This window comes from Pyrgilauda ruficollis, unplaced genomic scaffold (genome assembly GCF_017590135.1).
Source record: "Pyrgilauda ruficollis isolate IOZ18807 unplaced genomic scaffold, ASM1759013v1 scaffold24, whole genome shotgun sequence".
In the NCBI taxonomy this organism is placed as follows: Eukaryota; Metazoa; Chordata; class Aves; order Passeriformes; family Passeridae; genus Pyrgilauda; species Pyrgilauda ruficollis.
The window spans coordinates 9,656,276-9,678,109 of NW_024523648.1; the positions used below are offsets into that span (position 1 = coordinate 9,656,276).

A 21,834-nucleotide genomic window follows, 5' to 3' on the forward strand; every position below is an offset into this window, starting at 1 on the left:
TTTTGACAATGCAATCGCTTCTGTTACAGACATCTAGGCTACCTCTGCTAATTAGCTCAATTCCTTTTGAGTGCACTTGTAGACAAGCAGATGATTGATCCAAAGGGATGGGACACTTCGGGCATAATGGATAGGAAAAGCTAGAGCTTCACACAGTCAGGTAGTGTCAAATAGCCAAGAAGTATGCAGAGAAATATAGTAATACTGATATATTCTAATAATTATAATATCTGATGTTTATGGTAGACCTGAGCAAAAAGAAATCTTATATGTGATAACAAAAATTACTCCTCTTCATGCACAAAGCAACAGAATGACTACAATCACATTTACTGCATGTTATGACAAGATATTTTCAAGTCCTGACTGCACCTCAGCACTTAAACTGGGTGAAAGGTTTCATCTCTGGGCAACTGAATGGATCAGGGATGCAAAACTGAATGATTAAAAGTGACTGATGTCTGAAAAGTTCTGGTTCAAAGATTATGAAATCATGCTGGTATTTCTTTCACAAGGCAGGTATTTGTTATTTGCATAGCTGTTTTCTACTGTTGCTGAATCATAAATACATCTAGAAATTATTAGGCACCATTTACCTTCCCTTTACTTATAAACTGGAAAAGCTATAGAAACTGCTATTTTAAAATAAGAAAGTGAACAGTGAGCAAAAGCTTTACATGAGCTGCTAGAGAAGAAGCATAATTTAAAGAGCAGCTGTAGGGTAGATCAAAGAATAACAATTTCAACCAGTGACCCAATAAAGCTGCCCAGATGTATTTCTGAATTAACTCCATCTTAGCCATTGCAAAGACACACTTTGGTAAGAAAACAGCTTTATGCATTTGCATAGAATCTCCATCAGATTCCAAACACACAAGATATACACCAGGTTCCCAAATAACCCTAAAAGGAAGGGGAGTTTTAGTTTTCTGTAACAGTCCATCTAAACATGAAAGCAAGTGCATAAGGTTTTAGTTGGATGTTTTGCAGAGGTATGCAGTAAATCACCAAGTATGCATTCAGAACACAAGGTTTTCTTGAATGACTCAAAGTTTCCCAGACAGAATTGAATATATTTCATAGTGGATACTACTAAAATTTTGGTGGTTTTTTTCCCTCTTTTCTTCTCTTTTTATGATCAGAGGAATGAGGGACAAAGTTCCTAAACCAGAATGGATTCTTTTACTCCTATGAAGAATGAGGGAATGGTATAGGACTCAGATTTTTTACTTACTGCAGTCAAGTGCAGAGGACATTTTACTCCCCGCTCTTGCTCAAGAGAATAAAATATGCCATGATGCAGGGGTTTGCAGGTGCTCCCCTTGTTGTCCTTCACAAAAGCAGTTCTGCCAGCTGAATCAGTTTTTTCAGGTCACTTTCTCTGTTCTCTATCCTTCCTTGTTATCCAGTGAGTGCTTATGCTTCAGTCACAGAGATATCTACAGTGAGGCTCTAGTGAACAGCTCACAGCCATTTGGAAAAAAAAAAAAAAAAAAAAAAAAAAAAGATGGTTTATGCTTTACCCTCAGATTTCAGGAACAATCTCAGTCTGGTGTCCTGCTGAAGCTGTGCCTTTCTGGTCGTTTAGCTATCAAAGTCCACCAGCTCAAGTGAGTTTATGAAGGATGAGCTGCAGAGAGCAATACTTAATTCAAGGGAACAATACTTTTTCTTCAGCACCATGTCATATTTGGTCCCCAAAATGATATGGATGAGATTCAGAGTTTTCCATCTCATGCTACATGGTCTACACCATTGCACACTTGAACATTTTCTTCAGTGACAGCTGACATTAGTTACCCCGTGGGCACACTTGCAGTTTACATGGGTTACTTCAGTATGTTTCCTTCGGGAAAGGTTGAAGGGTGGTGCTTAAAATAACCCTAACACCAAAACCCCAACCCCAAGTCCAACAACATACTTCACATACCACAGTTTCTTGAAAATTTCTTTAAATTTGGAGTTGCTAATCCATAATCTCCCAACTATCTTATACTAACCTAGATGCAAGCTGAACACTAGTTTCCTTCAGATACAGAGGGTATTTTTTTATCAAATGGGGGCAACAACTTACTTTTTAGATGTGATGTTCAAGTCATAAATGAAAGGAAATCAGAAACTGCAATAGATGGAGAAATTGAAGTAATATATAAAGAGTTAATCATTCTTTAGACATGCTTAGCAAATTTTCCTGGCAAGAATGCTATCACTTTGGAAGATAATTTAATAGGCAGAGAAGACAGGAAAACCAGTTTGCTTCTAATGGCATTGCTATGGTGTAATGGGGTTGAGATGGCTATATGCAAGACAGATGCTATTATTTCTTCTAGTTTTACCATAAGTGACACTATGACAATTCCAAAATCAAGCCTGAAAGCCCATTAAAAACATTTTGCTGGTTTGACTCATAACAAAATGTAGGAACTGCTTTTTTTGAGTCCTGATGAATGGAGAAGCTTTCAGAACACTCAGACTGATGATCCCTAGCTTTTACAACAAAGTGCAAGGCAAAATTAGTGGTCTAGTGATATGCTTTTATCACACTTTCTCTTTTAATGGTGTGTTCTTTTCCATCTAAGTTATTGTAGCAATGGATAGAAATATTGCTTCCCCATTTATTTATTTATTCACGTTTCTGTCCATTTGTGTCACTTTCATGAGAACCTTCAAAAAATTGGTCAGTCTGCTTCTTAGACTCACACAAAGATGCTTGCATGCTTTTTAACTGAAGAAAAAAGTTCTGAGCTCCTGGTACAATCCTTATAATTAAAGTTTAATTTAGCATAAAAACTCACTTATTGCACTTTGGTTTTATCAGTGTTCTCTGCTGTTACATTCCCGTAACAGACCACGCCATTCTTTATTTGATTTGTCTTTCAGTGTTCCTCTTCACTGCTCTCTCATATCCTAAAATTTTTCAGTGTATAAGCAAGACAATACTTCAAGGAAGAAAATTATTCAACAGCATAGAGTATGTTTGTATTAACTAACTAGAAAATCTGTTTATGGAGATGCGAACACTTTCTCAGACTGTGCAACCCTTCACATCTGGCAGTGCCTCAGTCGATAAGCCAGAGGCACTTTAAGAGCAAGTGTTCAGATTCCCCTAAAGAACATAAGTATCAAACTTTCTAGAACAGCTGGCCATTCACAACTTTAATAGATAGCTAACAAAGGAAGTAACACTTGTGCCCACAGCACATTGAGCAGAGATAGTCAACAAACTGGAGAGGAAAGATGATCCAGTCGCTGAGGACTATCCTAGAATTTAGGAAACCTGACTAAATTGCTGCTTATTGTCTTTTGGTAAGCTACTTCTTTCAATAGGAGTTGGTTTTCTCACAAAATTTAATTTTTCCTTTTCAGGAAACTTGTATATTATTTAAAAAAATTTCCAGGTTTGAAGTGAGTGGCTCTGGACTTCTCCCTTGTGTGTAGGTTGCATCAAAGGGGACGTAGCTGTTAGCAGGTACAAAGCTAACAGGGGATGCAAGAGATGCAGGTGTAAGTACCTTTTCTGCTCATCATGAACCTTGCTTTCTAAAGATGGAAGAATCAGTGACTGATGATGAGGAGAAAGGAGATTTTCTTTTTGATTAGATAGTCAAAAAGTTGAGCTTGGACTTAAGCAGAAGACTGTTAAGATTCTGAGGCACTTGGACAAGCTGATAATGACAGATACAAAAGAAATGTAAATGGCAAGAGAAAAACTTTAGCTTGTATAAATTCACTATTAACATTTCTCTAAGCCACTGTGTGGGAGGTACCTGTCTGTATTAATGGAGCCCTGTCTGGAATTACCAAAACTTATGTTCATTATTTGTTTCAGTCCTACAATAAACTTTTAAACAAAAGCTTTTATCTCCCACATATGACACCTGTCATATTGATAACTTTGTGGAGTAAGGGAAAATTCTCTTTTCTCTTTCATGGGTCTCTGGAACCAAGGACTGACAGATAATTCAGAAATGCTAAATGGAGTTTTCTAAATCCATCCACACACTACTTGCATCAACAGGGGTCTTGACCCTAGGAAGTGATTTCCTTACAGTTTTCTTTCATGTTCTCATGGCACTTGAAAGATTAAAAAAAAAAGGTATTTTTTTCACAGAAAGAAACAATTTCAAAATTGTCTGACACAATTCCCAGAAGAGTTCTTTTTTGCCCTGACCAAAAGCTGTGTTAGATGAAATGCTTAGAAAAGGTCTGCTTTCAGTTCACCCAGCATCCAGGTTTGGTGAGTGTTTTCACCTAGGTAAAGTTTAAGGAGATGTGATTATAGCATAACTAATAAACAGAAAAGAGAAAGAAGCTATGGGATAACAGGTGTAGGATAATCACAGAGCTGCCAAACTCCTATGCAAGGATAAACACCTTTTAGAATGTCCAGTTCTTTGAAGAGAACTTGGCAGGCTGTCTGTTCTAAACAACATTTAGTTTAGTTTTTGTTGCATGTAGACACCTGTGCTGGTTTTAATGTGCGCCCTAATTACATTTCTCCATTTATTTGGTAAGTTGGACACTTTTTTTTAGCTTTTGATTCAGTTATTTATTATAAGTTAGTCCTATTGCATATGATCATATTTTTTGTAAGATAAAAAATATTAAACACAAGCATAACCATGAAAGTTATAACTGGAGCCCAATAAACAGAAGAAAAAAAAATCAGTTTACATGCAAACTTTTTCCAAAAAGAGGAAATAAGAAAGACAGTGTAATGCTCCTTCTGCTTCTAGTGTGCACTGTGCAGAGTTCTGGGCTCCCCAAAGCTGTTCCCACTCAGACCGGACAGCTCTGGGTCCAGAGAGGCTATGAGCCATTTGCTTTTAGAGTGGGTTTTGTGGGGTTTGGAGGGGTGTGTGTGCATGTGTGTGTGTATATTTCCCTAGGTCTTTTGTTGGATTTGCATTTTTTTCCCTCTCGTAAAGAGAACAGCCTTGTGTAAAGTACCTGGACATCTGCAATACCTCGACACCATGAGACACCTCAGAATGAATTCTGAAAAGCAGCATCCCAAGCATGAAGCTCCTTGGCAACTTTGGTCAAATTCAGTTCAAGCCATCAGTCCTTCAACTCCTGCTTTCTGGTTGATGTGTTTCTACCACGTGGTAACGCAAATCAAGTAGGTTTTGTAGCAGAAAACTAACTCTAGAAGCAATCATTAGCTGTCAGGAGGATTAACTGTCTGAATTGATCCACTGCAGTCAGTTGTATGTGGAAGGGAGAGAGGGACAGCAGGTCTGCCTTAGACTGGCATAAAATGCTGCACAACTAGGAGTGAAGGATTGGTGAGCAACAGAGTGCTTTGCCCTTGTCCCTTCCCAGGATGGAGAAACCCAGCCTGGACTGCAGAATGACTGAGATTTGCAGCATGACGCTCACCTAGATTGAGCACCCTGAGTCATTCCTCGAAAAAACCAAAATGGACTAGAAACATGCTTTAGAAAATGAGATGGTGGATGTGCTTTCTTGCTTTTATTCAATATTGCAAAGATTAAATAATGTGGCACCCACACTCTTTAGTACTTGGGCAGAAATCAAGGTGTTCCTGCTCCTCAGTGAACACTGTAATGGTGGATGCTCTGCTGTCTCCCTGGCTAATTTCTCTATAATTGTTTGATGGGCTTGTGGGTAGGTTCTTTTGCAAAACAGCACAGTGTCAGTGGTAACAGTGGAGCCTGTTTCTGCCTTTGAATATTTTCAAAACTGGCAATTAGGGCAGACTTTTTGTGGTGGAGAGGGGAAGGTTTGAATTCCCTCAGCTTCACATTGGATAAACCCAGGTGTAGCACATCCTGGCTGAACCTGACCCTCTTTATTTTATGAAAGAAAAATTGATAAAATGGCAAGAGTTTTGGTGAGGGCAGCAAGGATGAAATAACCCCAAACCTTATGTCTGACCAGCCTCCTTTTCTGGCTGTGTTTTGGACTGACAGTTCATTTGTGTCTAATGTTTTGTGATGAGTTCAGCTCTTTTAGAAAATAAGAAGCACACTCAGTGTGCCTTCTGGACCAAGCTCCTCTGAGATCTCTGGCACGTCCTGCTGAGAGCTGGTTGTGACCTAGTTAGCAGGATGTAGTTTCAAGCATGAGTAATAGGCACTCAATGCACTAAACTGGGGAAATTTGGGTACCTAAGGGTGGGAGGGGAATGGGACATTGTGTGTTCTTAACAACTCAGAGTCCTCTTAGAGGACTGAAAGCCAACTAAGTCCTGGTTTGGATGCCTAGTATATATAGCACTTTGGGGTGGAGGTGCATACAGCAGTTACTGTTATCCCAGTAAAGAAGATAAATTCCTCCTTGTCCATCTCTATGCTAGGCCAGTTCCACCTGTGCACAAATACCTCACCCTGGAAGGCTGCATGGAAGAAGGAGCTATAGAAAATGTTTAAGTTAAGAAAAAAATGTTAACATCATTTTTAAATTCTCATCTAAGCCCAGCGCTTTCCTCAAGAAGATGGCTATTAGAAATGCCTGTATCTTCTGAATTATGGAGTTCTTAGATTTGATCCCTGAATGTATATTTATGGTATTACTGAAATGGTCACTTTCTGTTTACCAGAGGACACCAGTGGTACCAATAAGTATGCTACTCTAATATTTATGCATCTTCCATAAACAGAATTGCTGAAAATAATTTTAGGGAAACTTGGGATAGTAGAAAATTGCCTCTTTTTTAAAAAAAGACAAAAACAATTAAACAAAATAAATTTTTTAATGCTGAGGGTACTGATCAGGATACAATGAAACTTCAAATTATCTGTAACAGCAGTAAAATATTTTGGAGACTTGTGGTTGACCACAAGGAATAGTACCTTCCTCATTGGGACCATAGTCTTGTATTTCAAAATGTGCTGCAGGTAAGAAAGGCCTCCAGTAGATTTGCCACATGCAGCAAGTAGTGTGACCTTTCCTTGCCATCAAAAATTGTCTGCCTTCTTTCCTCCTCACGTGCAGATCTCCAGATCCAATGAACACACAGCGTTGGGAAAGCTGATCTCTTTTCTTTTCAAGATCATCTGCTCTTGTTTAGCCAGAAGCTAAACCATGGTGTAGGATCAGAAAGGAGGAGCAGGAATAGAAGCATCATCTAATGGTTAGCTCTTATCTCCTGTTGTCTCTAGATCAAGGAAATTTAGTTGAACAGCACACAGTTTTGAGTGTTTCAGGAGCAAATTCTAGGTGCAAACAGGAAAAAAAACCCTGGGTTTAGTGTGGGTTTTTTGTTGTTGTTGCCCATATGCCATTATTTATTGCATATAAAGGAATTATTTTAATTTTTAACACTATTTTTTTAAGGCAGGACTTCTGTAATGTCTTTCTTAATAATCCTGCTGAACAAAATTCTTATAAGACTGAATTCCTCAAATGCTACAAACATTGTCTAATAATCAAAAGCTATTAGAAATCAGCTTATATTTTAAAAAGTGACTCAAATACATTTATTTTTCAGCTATTCCATACTTCCAGACTTTATCACTGTAGCCGTTTAATTCACCTGTTCTTTACTAATTTCCTTCTTTCCTTACTAACTAGCATCCAGATCCATGTTATATTCAGTACCTTCCACTGCTGTCTACTGAGATTTCAGTCTCACTGTCTGTTATGCCTGTTTCTTGCCCCTTCAGATTTTAAAGGTTCTTTTCAACTTCTCTGTATGCTCTCAGTTCGTGCTGGTTATTACTTCCGCTCTTGAGATTTGTCCCTTCACCAAGAACATCTGGATAACCAATTCTGAGGTCTACACACTCTGAAATTGTCCCTGTCAATAATTCAGTCTTCCTGCTCCCCAAGTTCAGCAGTTCTTGCCTCAGGATGTAAGCAAGGAAACAGCTGGAGAGCCAGGGGCAAAAATCTCATAATGAATATAAATGTGACATAAAAAGTTCTTTAGATCTTATGGAAAGGCTGTATGGAAAGCAATGAAACACCACTTAGCATCTCAATAGAAGATTCATTCCAGTTAGTGAATAGGATAAACTTCTGTTCTCTGTGGAGCTGACTCAAGCACTTCTTCCTTCAGGGAATTTTTTTTAGCTTTGTGGAAAGAATTAGTGAGAATTAAATTGAACCACCTGCATGTCTGGTCACAAAGTAAGACTTTGTAGATTTTTCTGCTGGGGTGAATGCCTGTGTTCATTGTTTCACTGGGGGGAAATGTAGGAAGGAATTTTGCCCTACAATTACTGATTTGGACTAACATGTTTCTTCGCTGATACTTGCCAGACCTGTAGGCAAGTATTCTGATACTTTAATGGAGAACATTTTTAAATGTTTCTCAGAGTCAATCTAAATGTCTCAAAACTCCTGGAAGTTTCTTTCTCTGGCTTCACTTTAAGTTACAGCCTTATTGCCATAACTGTGCTATGACCCATGATGATGGTACGACACACCTGCTATCCTGCTATGACAGGTACGACAGGTTAGATATCCTTGCCAACAGTATTGTGAAATTTTCTTTTTGGGGAGTTGCAGATTAGAGTCCTAGCAAGAATAAGCATGTGTGGAGGAACCCTTTGCTCTCTGGGGAACAAGATGACAAGATTACTCATGCCTGTGTGCGACATCACAAGAGCAGCAGGACCAGGGAGGCTCAGGAACTTGGGTGGGATGCGCACTGCCTGATGGAGGACCATCCACTGGACACCAAAAGATAAGGGCTCATTTCTGGCAGCCAGGCCATCTCAGTGTTGTCCCAACATGCTTGTTTGGAGTCTCCGAGCTTCATATTGCCTTTAATAAATAGCATATGCATACCTACAACCTCGGAGTAGCTGCTCCTTCTGGTCAGGGAACACACAGATAATATATGTGACACTCATTGCCTGCTGGTATTTCATCCATGCAACATCTCAGGAAGGAGATGTGGATGGAAATGTTTTCAATGTGCTAACAGCACTGACCTTTCCATTTCCATTATACATCACTCAGAAGTGACCAGGCATTCAAAATCTGAGTCTGAAAGCCAAATATAGACATTTTTCTGAATGGTTTAAGTTTTGTTTGAATATTAAAATTATTTTTTAAATAGAAAAAGTAAACTGAACTTTATAATTGTGGGAGAGTGTGGGAGGCACAGCTGCCTGCTGATCACATTAAATGTTTGATCCTTATTCAGCCACCAAAGGCTTGGGTGCAGCCAATTTTTTTTTCTAGTTAAGTGCCTGTCCTGAGATAGTGTTAGTGCATAGTAACAGGTAGGATGTTAACAAGTGGAATAAATAACCACAGTGTGTGGTTATTGTCATTTCAAACTCTCCTTGGCTCTAAAAATAACTTTTTAGATATGACTCTGAAACCCTTATAAAGAAGAATGATCAGTTTCCATTCAAGTCTGCAAGTGGATCAACATAACAGAACTGAAGCCTGAGAACAATCATCCACAATCACCAATTCATATAAGTGGCCCGGATTCTTCATTTCCTTGACAAATGCTTAATTTTCTCTTGTGATCTAACTTTTCTTTAGAAGGTGAGTCATGCACAACAAATCAAAACGGTGACATTTTTGTTTGTCCTGTGCAATCTCAAGTAAGTGAACCTTTTGCAACACAGTTGCTATTGCTGGAACCCTTCTCTTCTAGACTAGTACATGTCTACACTAAAATTTTACATCTTTATCTAGTTCCATAGGATACCAAGATTGAGAAGCACTTTAAAGTAAAATACAGAAGAGTTTCCTGAAGAAGTCACTTTGTCTGAGAAGAGAAATTATGTTAATATAGAAGCTATTTTGTATTTAAAAAAAAAAAAAAAAAAAAAGACCCTTTAGGTTTCCCTACAGTTTATGCAGGTATGTAGGCGAATCTTTTCTTATACACATCACCTTATGTGTTTTGCTGCCACTATCCACAGTGAGGATCATACTGGGTCACACAGCACTGAAATTCAAGCAGCACACTTCTAAGATTGCTTCAGGTGTGAGCTGCACCTTGAATATTCCTTATCAAGGGATCCCCTTCACATAATTAGGAGAGAATGCTCACGGAGCTGTCACACAGGCTTTATTGTCTTCCTACTCCAGGGAGCTCCACAGATGAGTTATGAAGGGAAAAGGCTGGAAGAGGGGTTTTGTGACTGGGAGGAGAGCTGTGGCCAGGACATTTGAGCCCCCTTGTTTCACAAGACACGGATTCTGCATTCTGAGTATTCCCTTCAGTTTTTCATGTCCGTTGGATCTAAAGAGAGTTTCTGGGACAAATGTTTAAAGGGGAGGGATATGAATGTGTCATGTGAACAAATGGAAGGGAGGAAAAAAAATTTAATATGGATCATTGCACAAGAGCAAATGAAGAATAAGCAGTCTTTGAGTGAATGTGGCTGGAAATGAGAAAAAGGTTTTCAACAGGAGATCTGGAACAGCCTCTGGGTAAGAATAGATGTAAAAAAAAAAACCCAATGAAACAAAAAACATCCACCAAACCAAATGAAATAAGAAAACCCAAAAAACCTTCTCTCCTCTCCTCCCCCAAAAAAACCCCACAAACCCAAACCAACAACAAAACAAAACAAAAAACACTTCCTGCTCTTAATATCAACTTGGTCAGGAGAAGAAAAGAAAAAGAACTGGTTGATGGAAACAGACAGAGCTTGGGATTAAATTAGCTAGGGTTTTTCCCTCAGCATACTTTCCTGTTTTCCAGTGTTCCTAAAGTTGCTACTGTGGCACTTGCTGGAATCAGCCATGCTACTGAACAGCAGCCTAACCCCTAGTGCTATCCCAGGCACTGCCTGCCTGGTTCAACAGAAGCTGATTTCCTTGGCACCCTGCTGGACACGCTCTCTACCTCAGAGGATAGGACGGTAGCACAATTTTAAACAATATCTCACCTAAATAGCTCAGGGTTTGATGTAGAAAAAAACTAAAAAAAAAAAAAAAAAAAAAAAAAAAAAAACACTCTTTTTTTCTTGAAGATATATAAATACTCNNAACATTTCCCCTTAAAACAGTAAGGGGTTTGTGTTGAAAAAAAAAAAAAAAAAAAAAAAAAAAAAGCCAGTCTGCTTTATGAATAGTACCCAGCTTAGTTTTCAAACATAAAATACTGTCTTTATGTTATTCCAGCTAGTACCTCACCAAATATTAAGCAGTCAAAATCAAGGTGTCTCTAGCATTCAGTCCCCTTGTGTATGATCTCACTGCCCATCAGAAAAATTTTACTTAAGAGCCTAAGCAGAGCCTTACAATCCTATGTTTAAAATGTGAATGATGATTAGCATTACGTGTAAGAATAGTTTCTGCCATAGAGGTCCATTCAATTGAATGGAAAAATGTCTTGAACATTAATAGCAATTCAATTATTTGGAGTCTTAAAATCCCTAAGAACTGTCTACCCTCTGTACCTGGATCTGCAATAAATTACACTTTCTGATAAATTTAGTCTTCTTACATTAAAGCTCTTTCAGACCATACTTTCTTGAATTCAAGGAGACCTCTCCCCCATCTTTCACGGGACATACAGTAACTTACTTCTTTTCTTTAAAAAATAAACTAAATTGCATTTACTTGGGCCATCAGCCTACTTCACGGGAAATTTACTGGAGAAGCTGATTGGTGGTAGGTCATGCCACAGCCCATGGGTGTGTCCCCTCACAGTGATAACCAGAAGGCAATTAATTAAAAGTTTCTGAGGCTAAATTACAAATGAATATATATAAGCATATATAAAGTATATGTTGATATGGACTGAGTAAATAATCTCCCCTAGTTGTGACTGTGTCCAAGACTGAAGTGTTGTTAAAATTCAGAGTAATTTGGGCTTAGAAATCGTATGCTGCCTTCATTATTAGAATTAGGTATGCATTGCTAATTAGTCCACTCCCTTTTGTTACCTGTAAAAATATTTTATTGCGCTATAGGTGTGATATTACAGGAACTAATGTCATGAAAACAATCAAGCTGAAGGAAATGTGCATAATTTTTTTTAAATGCATAATTTGGAAAAGCTAGGACAGGTGTTATTCTGTTATGAGCAGGACTGAGTTGACTATACTGGAGTTAAGTCATTTTATGTGGATGACAGATCTAGAGGTAGCAGATAATGGATCCCCAAAATCCCATATCTTTTTAAAGAACTGATGACCTGAAAGTTATGGGATACTTATATGCAGAAGGTATCTCATGCTACTTGCCATATGCTTCCATTCTCTATTTTTCATTTTTTAAATGCAGGTTTACATTGCTCAACCATCCAAAGTCTTCATGCTTTTGCAGTGCTTTGCTTACTGAGCATTTTTTTTCCTAACATGGCCCTAATTAATATTTTTTTGTTGATATTCAGATTACATATTCAAAGGATCAAATTGGAGAGGTTTTACCCTGGTCATCTTCAAATGAGTAAGAATACTCGATCAGAAAGACTAACTTCTCATTCAGCTGAAAATTCCCAATTTTTTCCTGGAAACTGTCTGGATTTGAAGATTTTCTGGATCTTAAGCTCTCTCTGATGTTTTTATATGAGCATTACTTGGCTAATAAGAAGCTGGAGTAAGAAACAAGATTCTTAATGTTAGATTTTAACTCTTGAAATCAACAAGAATTTTGCCCTGTATGTTTAATTTCTGCATCTGCCACCATTTTACTGTGTGATCCTCTAATTGCTTAATTGATATGTATCTGCATTTCTGTTCTGTGAAAAGCAGTGCTGCGGTCTTAGCATGCAAAGGTAATTTAGTGGTTGTTTGAAAGGTGAGCTTGTAGAAAAGACAGCATGATGGAATGATTAAAAAGCACTTATTAGGTCTAAATTGCCAAAATCTGGAAGGACAGGAATAGTCTTTTCCTAATTTTTATTTATTCTATTTATTCTTAGTGCTTGCTAAATTGCTAGATTCTCAGAATAAGATGATGATGAGTAGTCACCTCCTCTTTTACTATTTTCATCTTTCTTAAAACTATTTTCTTAAAAGTTCCTGAAATGTCACATTGTATGAAACCAGGACACTGTATTTGCCACAGCATTATATGCTTGACCAAGAAAAATATTCAACAGAAATAAGGTCATACAAGATATATAACTTTCCTATTACCTCATGCACATACAGATATGAGCAACTCACCTCTCCTAAATTTTATACTTTCTTTAAAAATATGTTCAAACAATTCTCTCTCCTGTTATGTATGAAAAAATTAATACTGAACATAAATCATAACCTCCTTGTCCCACAGGTTTGATAGAATATTAATAGCAATAAACACATGAAGGACTTGAGTGAACTCAGTATAGTTAAAGCCATTCAATATGAGTTATGCTAAATGCAATTTTTAAAACCACAAATATTTGAGATGGGTATGAGATGGTTCTATTCATATTTTATATATCAGATATATATATTGGTAGTACTGTCAATATAAATATGTTGACTTCTGTTAGTGAACACAACACTGTGATTCCAGAATAAACATGGTAAAAGTCAACATGATAAACATTAAAAGTATTAAAAGCTGATAAATCTCGATCTGAAATTAAACACGGGGAATAACTATTAAGCAGGTGTGTAACTAATTGGATCCTTCAAGCATGTGATCATTTATACAACCTGACAACGTACCCCTCTGTTGTGAACAAAAGAGAAGGAACTATAAAGATCTGCAGTGTTCTTGTTTGTGGTAGGTGAATATCAAGGGAACAACATAAGCTCAAAAATCCCAGCAAACACCATTTCCTTTGGGTAATACCATATTCCTGAGAAGAATGCAGGACAGAGGCAGAGGCCTTCCTGAAGAGATGTGATGGGCCTGTACTGTAAAGAAGCAGTTCCTGGGCTTGTTCTCTGGCTCTGAGGCTAAATGGCCAATTTACTTTCATTCGTACAATCAGGGTGACCTGCTCTACATAACAGGACAGTCTCATATTAGCATTTTATTGGGAATGACCCCTGGAATGTGGAAACTCTCCAGTCAGGTCTGGGACCATCCTAACAACTCAGCACATAGACAATCAAGTTCTGGTGCAAAAGCTCAGGCTTCTCTTAGTTCGCAGAGAAAAAATCTGGGACTCTTAATAAAAGCTGAGAGTCTTGGCAACTAAAAGAAGTGCTCAGTGCAATCCTGCACCCACAGGATTTGTGCTGACTTGGCTACATAAAGCCAGAATACTGGACAGCCACACGAATGCCGTGTTACTGCTGTATTTTAGCACTGGGTGCTATTGAAACAACAGCTGTGATTTCCTTGGATCAACTGATCAATTGAAGCAGGTTAAGAAGAGCTAAAACAATGGCTGAAGGAATATGGAACATATTTGGTGGTAAATGTCTTCAGGAGGTATTTAGGTTAAAAATGGAAAAAATTTAGGAGTATATTTCTCAGTTTCTGAGTAGCCTGTACTGCAGGATGCAAGATGATGTACAGATAATAGAGGTAAAATAAGGTAACTTTCTTGTTAGTTCTGCTTTAACTAGATTTTTCAAGGGTCTGAACTTTGTCAGCTATCTCTATCCCAGACTGCAATTAGCAGTGTAGGCATAGGCTTTGACACAGATGCTGAATATGATGGTCCTTCTGCAGAGAGAGCTGAGGACAAATCCAATAAACAGTCAGATTTCTGCGTTCTGAATCACTGACCAGTGCCCAGTCCTACATCAGCTATCAGCTCAAAGCTGCTGCCTTCATAACTTCATAGTTTATGAAGTAGCTGCATTTTCTGGTTATAGGTATTCCCTCTATCCTTTCAAGATTCTCACCACACGAGTACTTATTTCTTTTGTCGTTGCTCTGTGACCTAATTTTACATATCAAATAACCAAAAATTTGAAAGCAGCCTTGTCTATTATGGTCGGCACAATGCTTACCATACTGTGAGATTCTGTTTATTATCATCTGGGGTTTTTAAATTGTGAGGGTCAGTAAGTGCTTATAAAAATACTTGGACAAATGTAATAGATATAACAGTGAAAAAAATTCTACACATGTGATTCCAGTTACCAGGTTATCAGATATATCAAACTGTATCCATTAGGTTATCAGACCATTATAAGACAACTGCATTACAACACAGTAGATATATTTTTAAACCATTCTACATGAATGATAAGAAAATAACTTTTACATCTCACTCTACCCAAATCCATCTTGAAAGCTATGAAGCATCTGATTAATATTTTAGGACTTAGTAATTTCTGAAGATAATAAGACTTGGAAATAAAAGTACCTTTTGGACACTGAGTAATTAGGATGACACTTCCCACCTACATTCATTAAATCAAGGCTACTTGTGAAGCTCTTGTACAGGAAGTTATTATTCACTGTTCTCAATTTTCATATGATGCAAATCATTGAGAGCAGAATCTACACTACCCAAAGGTCTGGTGCAATGTGAATATCAGAGAGCATGTGCTGTCTGCAGTACTGGCAAAATAAGGCAGACTGGATAAGAAATTCTTTACTTCAGAAGGTTGTGCCCATTAAGAAAACCATAAACAGTAACAACAGTATTAAAAATTTACTAATTTCTTCACTATGAGGCCAGAGAGGCACGGGAACAAGTTGCCACAAGAAGCTGGGGATGCCCCATCCTTGCAAGTGTTCAAGGTCAGGTTGGATGGGCTTTTGAACAACTCAGTCTAGTGGAAGGTGTCCCAGTCCATGGCAAGGGGAATTGCAACTAAAATATATGTAGGGGCCCTTCCAGCCCAGACATTCTATGACTTCCCTCTAATTGAAGCTTCTATGAGAGCAGCATATATACAGTGATGCTAATCAGGCAGTGGCACTGTGAGAAATGTCAGGGCTTCCTGCAGCTCCTTGCCACAGCTGTGATGTGCCTAGGACACGCTGCCTCTAAGGGTGCTCACTGTTCTGAAGTCTCTCTCTTGAAAGCTGTCTGAACTACAGTATCAGAGAACCACAGAATCACTGAGTGGTTTGGGTTGGAACAGACCTTAAATATCACCTAGTTCCATCCCCCCCCGCCAGGTTGCTCAAAGCCGTGTCCAACTTGGTCTTGGAAGCAGGTATAAAAGTGCTGTGCTAAGGATGCCATGACACCCTTCATCCATGCTTCCTGGGATTTAATTGCTTTCTCTCACAGGATTATTTTACTTTAACTTACATGAGCTGCTGATAAATGAAGACATTGTTACAGCATACCATAGAACAGCAAAACATAATACAGCAAAACTGCCCAAACCATATTCAGCCTCCATAAAAAAAAACAAAAAACAAACAAACAAAAAAAAAAAAAAACTCGAGTCTTGCTTAGCAAGGTGGCATAATCAATTAATTAGGGATCTGACACAGAGTGGCTGTGTCCTTTAAAGGCAGTGCTACTGTGACATTCTCTCTGCTAGTCTGTATGTACAAAGATGGGCTACATACAGTGGTTCAGCTTGTGATCTCTCATATTTCAGCAAGAACAGAGCTGGCATCACTGGAGAGAGCAGCCAAACTACTTTAAATGAAGCTGCTTTGGTAGCAGTGTTAATGCCTCATTGTACAATCTACCCCTTTCTCACTGAAGAACCTAGGCTAGATGTATCTTGGTTTTGTTTGGAGAAAGATTATGCAGCAGAGATGCAGTGTTTAAGGTGTGTGCATGTTTTTAATGCTTGGCTGCTGGATTTAAGATTTTATTAAATTTTATTTCTGCTCTATCTTCCTACCTGTAATTTCCCACATACATTCTATTTAGACATTTACTGATTTCTAAGAACTTGCTGCTATTTGCTTACAAAGTAAATAATGCATGAAAATTTCTATTGTATGGAAGTTAAGATGCATTTCATTTATATTTTATAAGCAAAGAATGTAAAGACAAAGCTATGATTCAAAATTTTTATGATGCTATGATAGAATCAACTTTATATTGATTAAAATCCTCTTATTTAAGTCCAGATTCATTAATATACCAGAACAACCCAAGTTTTTCAAAGCACACAATTTAAATTGACTTTACATCTATTTTGTATCACTGGAGCAGTGCAAATCAGAGAAAGCACACTAGGGAATCGAGCCCTTATGTTGGTTTGGTCGAGGCACAGATTAGGTGGTGGCTGGGTAGGAGGAGCAGAGCAGACCCCCAGTTCATCTGTTTGTGTGCTTTAAGCATTCCCCAAGGGCCCTGCCACAGTCACACTGCTTGGCTGCTTCCTCTGTGCATGCTAGAGACAGCAGCCATGCCAAGGAAAACCTTTTGAGAGCAAATACTCGACTTCAAGTAGAGACACAAAATCTCTAGAAGAGACCTCTCTGAAATGGTTAACTTTCCAGAGAATCAGAGAGAGACGCATGCAGCTCACTTCCTCAGACCTTCTGCAGCCAAGACCTGCAGAAGTGCCAAGCTGAAGTGCTGGGCTTCTTTGGAGGAATCAGCAGCAAAGCTATTCACACAACTCTACTTAAAGCCATAGCCATTAGCTATAACCACGAAGAGATAAACTTAATTACGACTTAATATATTCATTTGTTTTTATACCCTATGCACAAGCTTTTAATTAATTAATGGTATGGAAAGTTTGATGGCATTATTTCATTACAAAAACTACTTAGAGCAAAAGGGTATGTCAACAGAAAAGCTAAGTTTTGTGAAGGATTTAGTTTTTAATGAATTTTAGCTCAAGCCAATTAGCACATGAATGTTATGTTCTTAGAAAACTCATCCTGTATTCACAGAATAAGCACTACTAGTATGGTAGGGATATATTTTTCACTGTAAAAGCTGAAATCTTGGTATGAGTGCAAAATAAATCCCTGACATCATGAAGCCATGATCAGGAGGGAGCTAATGGAACAGTGATGAACATCTCTGTAAGAGCTAATACTGTTTCACTTTGTGCACTTCTGGTGTATTCCTGAGAATCTCCATGTGCTCATACTTAAAGGCGTGCATGTGAAGCATACAAGTAAGCAAGTGCTATTTAAAAGTACTAGGATTGTGACATTTATTTAGGATAATGTATTTTTAGGGAACAAAAGTGTATATACCATGTATCTATATTTATATCTATATAGATCTACAAATATATCTATAATATATGTTTTACTACATATACACACACAGACACATACACACCACTTGTAAGTGAAAAATCATGTCTGAGACTGGCTTAAGTCTGAGACTGGCTGACATTCCTCCTATCCTGTCCCCATAACAATACCACTCACCCTCTCCTTCTTTTAGCCTTTTGGGAGATGGGGATTAACACATCTGAGGTTTCCAGCATTTCATTTTTTGTGAAGAGTTTCACACTTTATGGGTTTCTACCCTCCTCTACTTCATCACGTTCTGCTGTGGATTGTGTTGCTGCAAGCTGTGTCTGCTGCCAAATTAAAACTGTGAGAACTTCTGTGTCTTTGAGTCTGGGTTGTGCTTTTGTAGTTCTCTGGTTGCTTATTCCTTTATTATTCTTATGACAAAATCAAAGAGGGGCTACCACTGAGATCAGGGAAGTATTCTGCAATGTTGATCTGATCAATACCTCCTCAAGCAGGACTGAACTCAGGAGTATTCGTCTGAAGAAGAATTTGTGTTATAGCTCCTTACAAATCAGCTACATTTTATGGCACATTTAAACTTTCCTTTTGAAACTGTGCATGTTGATACATGCACATCCTTACAATGAACATTACACAGAACAATCAGAAAATTATGCTACTTCAAGTGTACAGTTAATGTATATATATATATTTATATATATATATAATGTATATGTGCCTTGACATATAGCTTGCAATTTGTATTTAATATAGTTGTTAAAAAAATAAGGATTGCAGTTAAGAATAAAATATTTCATCTTCTTTTCAGAGTAAGTAGAAAACTGCATCAGGTTAGGGAATTTTTCACAAAGCTGTCAGTCACATTTCAATTCAAATCAATAGTGCAGGGAGTGTTTTTGAACAGACAGCTTTTCAGTAGCCTTCTTGAAACAAGTTCAAGGGTTCAGGGCAATTCTTTGTGCATAAGTGTCCACGTTGCATAACAAGAAGAAGAATAACTATTCTTATCTGTAGATTTCAAGATAAAGATCAAGGGCTGAGTACAGCTTTACACTCCTGGGCAGGCCTCTCACCTTGGTGACAGGTAAAATGAAGGGACCTGACCTGCCAGTGCTGTACCTGCTCTGGTTTCAGAGGACGCTCCTGGCACCTTACAGACACAACATGTGCTCCTTGTCACATAGGAAAGCTAAGAAGCACTGACTGAAATTACCAGGCAGCAGGTTCATAGCAAACAAGAGGAAGTACTTTTTCACACAAATCATAATTAAATTGTGGTGCTCCTTGCCACAGAACGGGGTTCAGAATAAAGCATAAACAGATTTTTTAAAAGGGAGTAGGAAAACTCAAAGTTTATTATATATGATGGTCTGAGAGCAAACTCCAGTTTAAGAAATCCATGTTCTGTGTGTTGCTGAAACTTGAAAGGATATGTCAGGAAAAGATCCCTGTATGCCAGTCCTGTTTCTTACGTTTTTCTCCTTCAGCATCTGCTAATGACTGTAGTCAGAGCCAGGATATTGGACTAGAAGTTCAACTCACTATAGCAATTTAATTGATCGTATTCTTTTAATTAAATTATGTTCTTATTTTGGCTACTTAAAAGGATCTAAGGCCTTGATGGAGAAAGGCATTTAAATGCTTTAAAGCTCACGTTATTTCAGGGAGGCAAGTACTTGAGTGTATCATAGCATTTGCGTTTCAGGCCATAAACTTAATGGGGTGGGGCTCATTTTGTAATAGGACTTTGCTTTTTCTGGGTATGAGCTAGAATAAAAATATGTATTTGATAACAGTGATAACAGTGTGCAGCACTGTTTTTCTATAAAGGTTAAATAGTTTGTTTGCCTAAATGGCTTGTGCCACAGGTAAATTTCCCAGTGATTTCTGTAAGGATGATGACACCAGCATTAACTGATGTGAAAAAGAATCAACTTCCTTTATAGAACTCACAACATTTGTAATGCATGTATATTACATTTGTAGGAAGCTATTTTTCACCTGTTACCCATAATAGTATTGCCAGCCAATAGGTAACTTACTTATATTTACCTAGAAGTGTATTTCAGATTTCATCCATTTTGCAAAAGCATCTGGCTGCAAACCTATGACACACGGTGAAAATCCAGATACAGAAATGAAGAAACCAAATACCGAAAACCATAAATTTCACCCCTGCTGTTTCTAAGCCTGACGGCACCAGTAAGGTTTCCTTCTACATCAACAAGAAGAGATAGACATGAATGTTGGGCTGGCAGCCGAGCAAGGGAGGCAACCTCGGCATTCTCAATTGCGGGCGGTTTCATCCCGAGGAGAGGCGCAGCCCCGCAGGAGCAGACACGGCGGGTGTCGGGCAGCGGCACCGCATCCCCGCCGCACCGAGCGCGGGGTGTTTCCCCGGCGGCGGCGCAGGGAAGCCCCGCTCCCGCTCCGCTCGGGGCCGCGCCGCCGTCCCGCGCTGCTCGGAGCCGGGCACGGCGCACCGGGAGCATCCCTGCCCGCCGGCCGCGCCCCGCCACCTGCTCCCACCGCCCGCCTCCCGCCGACATTTCCCGGGGAGGGGCGGGAAGGAGGCCGGGGCAGAGGGATGGCGGTGCCGCAGGGTACGGCGGGCGGGGAGGCTGGGTGCCGCCCGGAGGCTGGGTGCTGCCCGCGGGGGTTCCCCGGCCCCGGTCCGGCCCGGCCAGGGGGGGCAGCCGAGAAAGGGGGCAGAGGGAGAGAGGGATGGGAAAGCAACTCCTGATCTTAGAGCAACGTCTCGCTTGTTCACCCTCACCTTCCGCGGGCTCCTCGGATTGAAATAACAACAACAACAATAATATGATACAAATTACACCACCTCTCCTCGCGCGAAGCAGACCCACGTTACAGGCAGGGGAAGGTCAAGAGGAAAGACAGGAGGAGCGCTGCCTCGCCTCCGATCTGGCAGCTGTCACACCGCCAGCCCGTGTCCCCGGCTTCCCCGGGGGCGGCCCAATCCCTCCCCTGCCCGGGCTGGGCAGCATCGCCCGGCGCGGCGAATGCCCCGCGGCATCCCCAACACAAACCGGGGGGTGGCGGAGATGGGGGGCGCGAGTAGAGCCCGGCGACAGCTCTCCCCACCCCTTTGTGCATCGCGGGCAGGACACACACACATACACACACACACACACATACACACGCTCCACCTTGCAACCTCGGCGCCGAAGCGAAGCCGCCCGTTGTTACACACACACACAGAGGCACGCTTACACACACCCTGTCACCCTGGTGAATACATTTTCTTTGCACTCTACCGCCCGCCATCCATCCATCCATCCATCCATTCATCCATCCTCTCTCTGGTCTCCCTCCTTCCTTTTCCTCTTCCCCCCAGCATCCCTCCCTTTGGTCCGTGTGGTTTTCCCCACACACACACCCTTCGCATCACTATAAAGCAGACATTTTGGTGCCGTTTATCACGGTTCAGGCTGAAATAAGCGCGGAGCGCCTTACCCACCCCCGCCCGGCTGCGTGCAGTTGGCGCTGAGCGATCCCGGGAAGGGCTGGTGCGGCTCGTCCCCTAGCGCAGCTGGTTCGCTGCCATCCGCCCAACTTCAGCACCCAGCCGGCGGGGAGAGAGAGGGAGGGAGGCGGCGGCAGGCAGGCGGGCAGGCGGGGAGGGAGGAAGGGAGGGAGGGGGGCAGCGAGCCCGGCCCGGCCCGGCCCCGCAGCGCCGCTCGCCCGCCCCGGGCTGCTCGGCCGGGCGGCACCGCAGGTCGCAGGGACGGGGGCAGTCCGCAGGCAGCATCCCCGCTCGTGGGCTGGCAGCGTGTGGCCACGCCGCCGTGCTCAGCAGTGAAGCGCTGGAGTGCTGGGCTGCGGTTTTGTTTTTACTTCGGCCCCCACATCGGTATGTCGAAATAGATTAAAAAAAAA

The 21,834-nt window shown here is 40.2% G+C and overlaps 1 protein-coding gene across 1 annotated transcript in view; it reads right to left on the bottom strand.

Annotated features, from left to right (window-relative positions):
• RGS17 (regulator of G protein signaling 17) overlaps nucleotides 1-21,574 on the bottom strand; it is a 68,442-nt gene extending 46,868 nt beyond the window's left edge. The window contains exon 1 of the mRNA XM_041469964.1: nucleotides 21,412-21,574. The gene's annotated coding sequence lies outside the window, so the exon portion shown is untranslated. The remainder of the gene's footprint in view (nucleotides 1-21,411) is intronic.
• Between the last annotated feature and the right edge of the window lie 260 nt (nucleotides 21,575-21,834).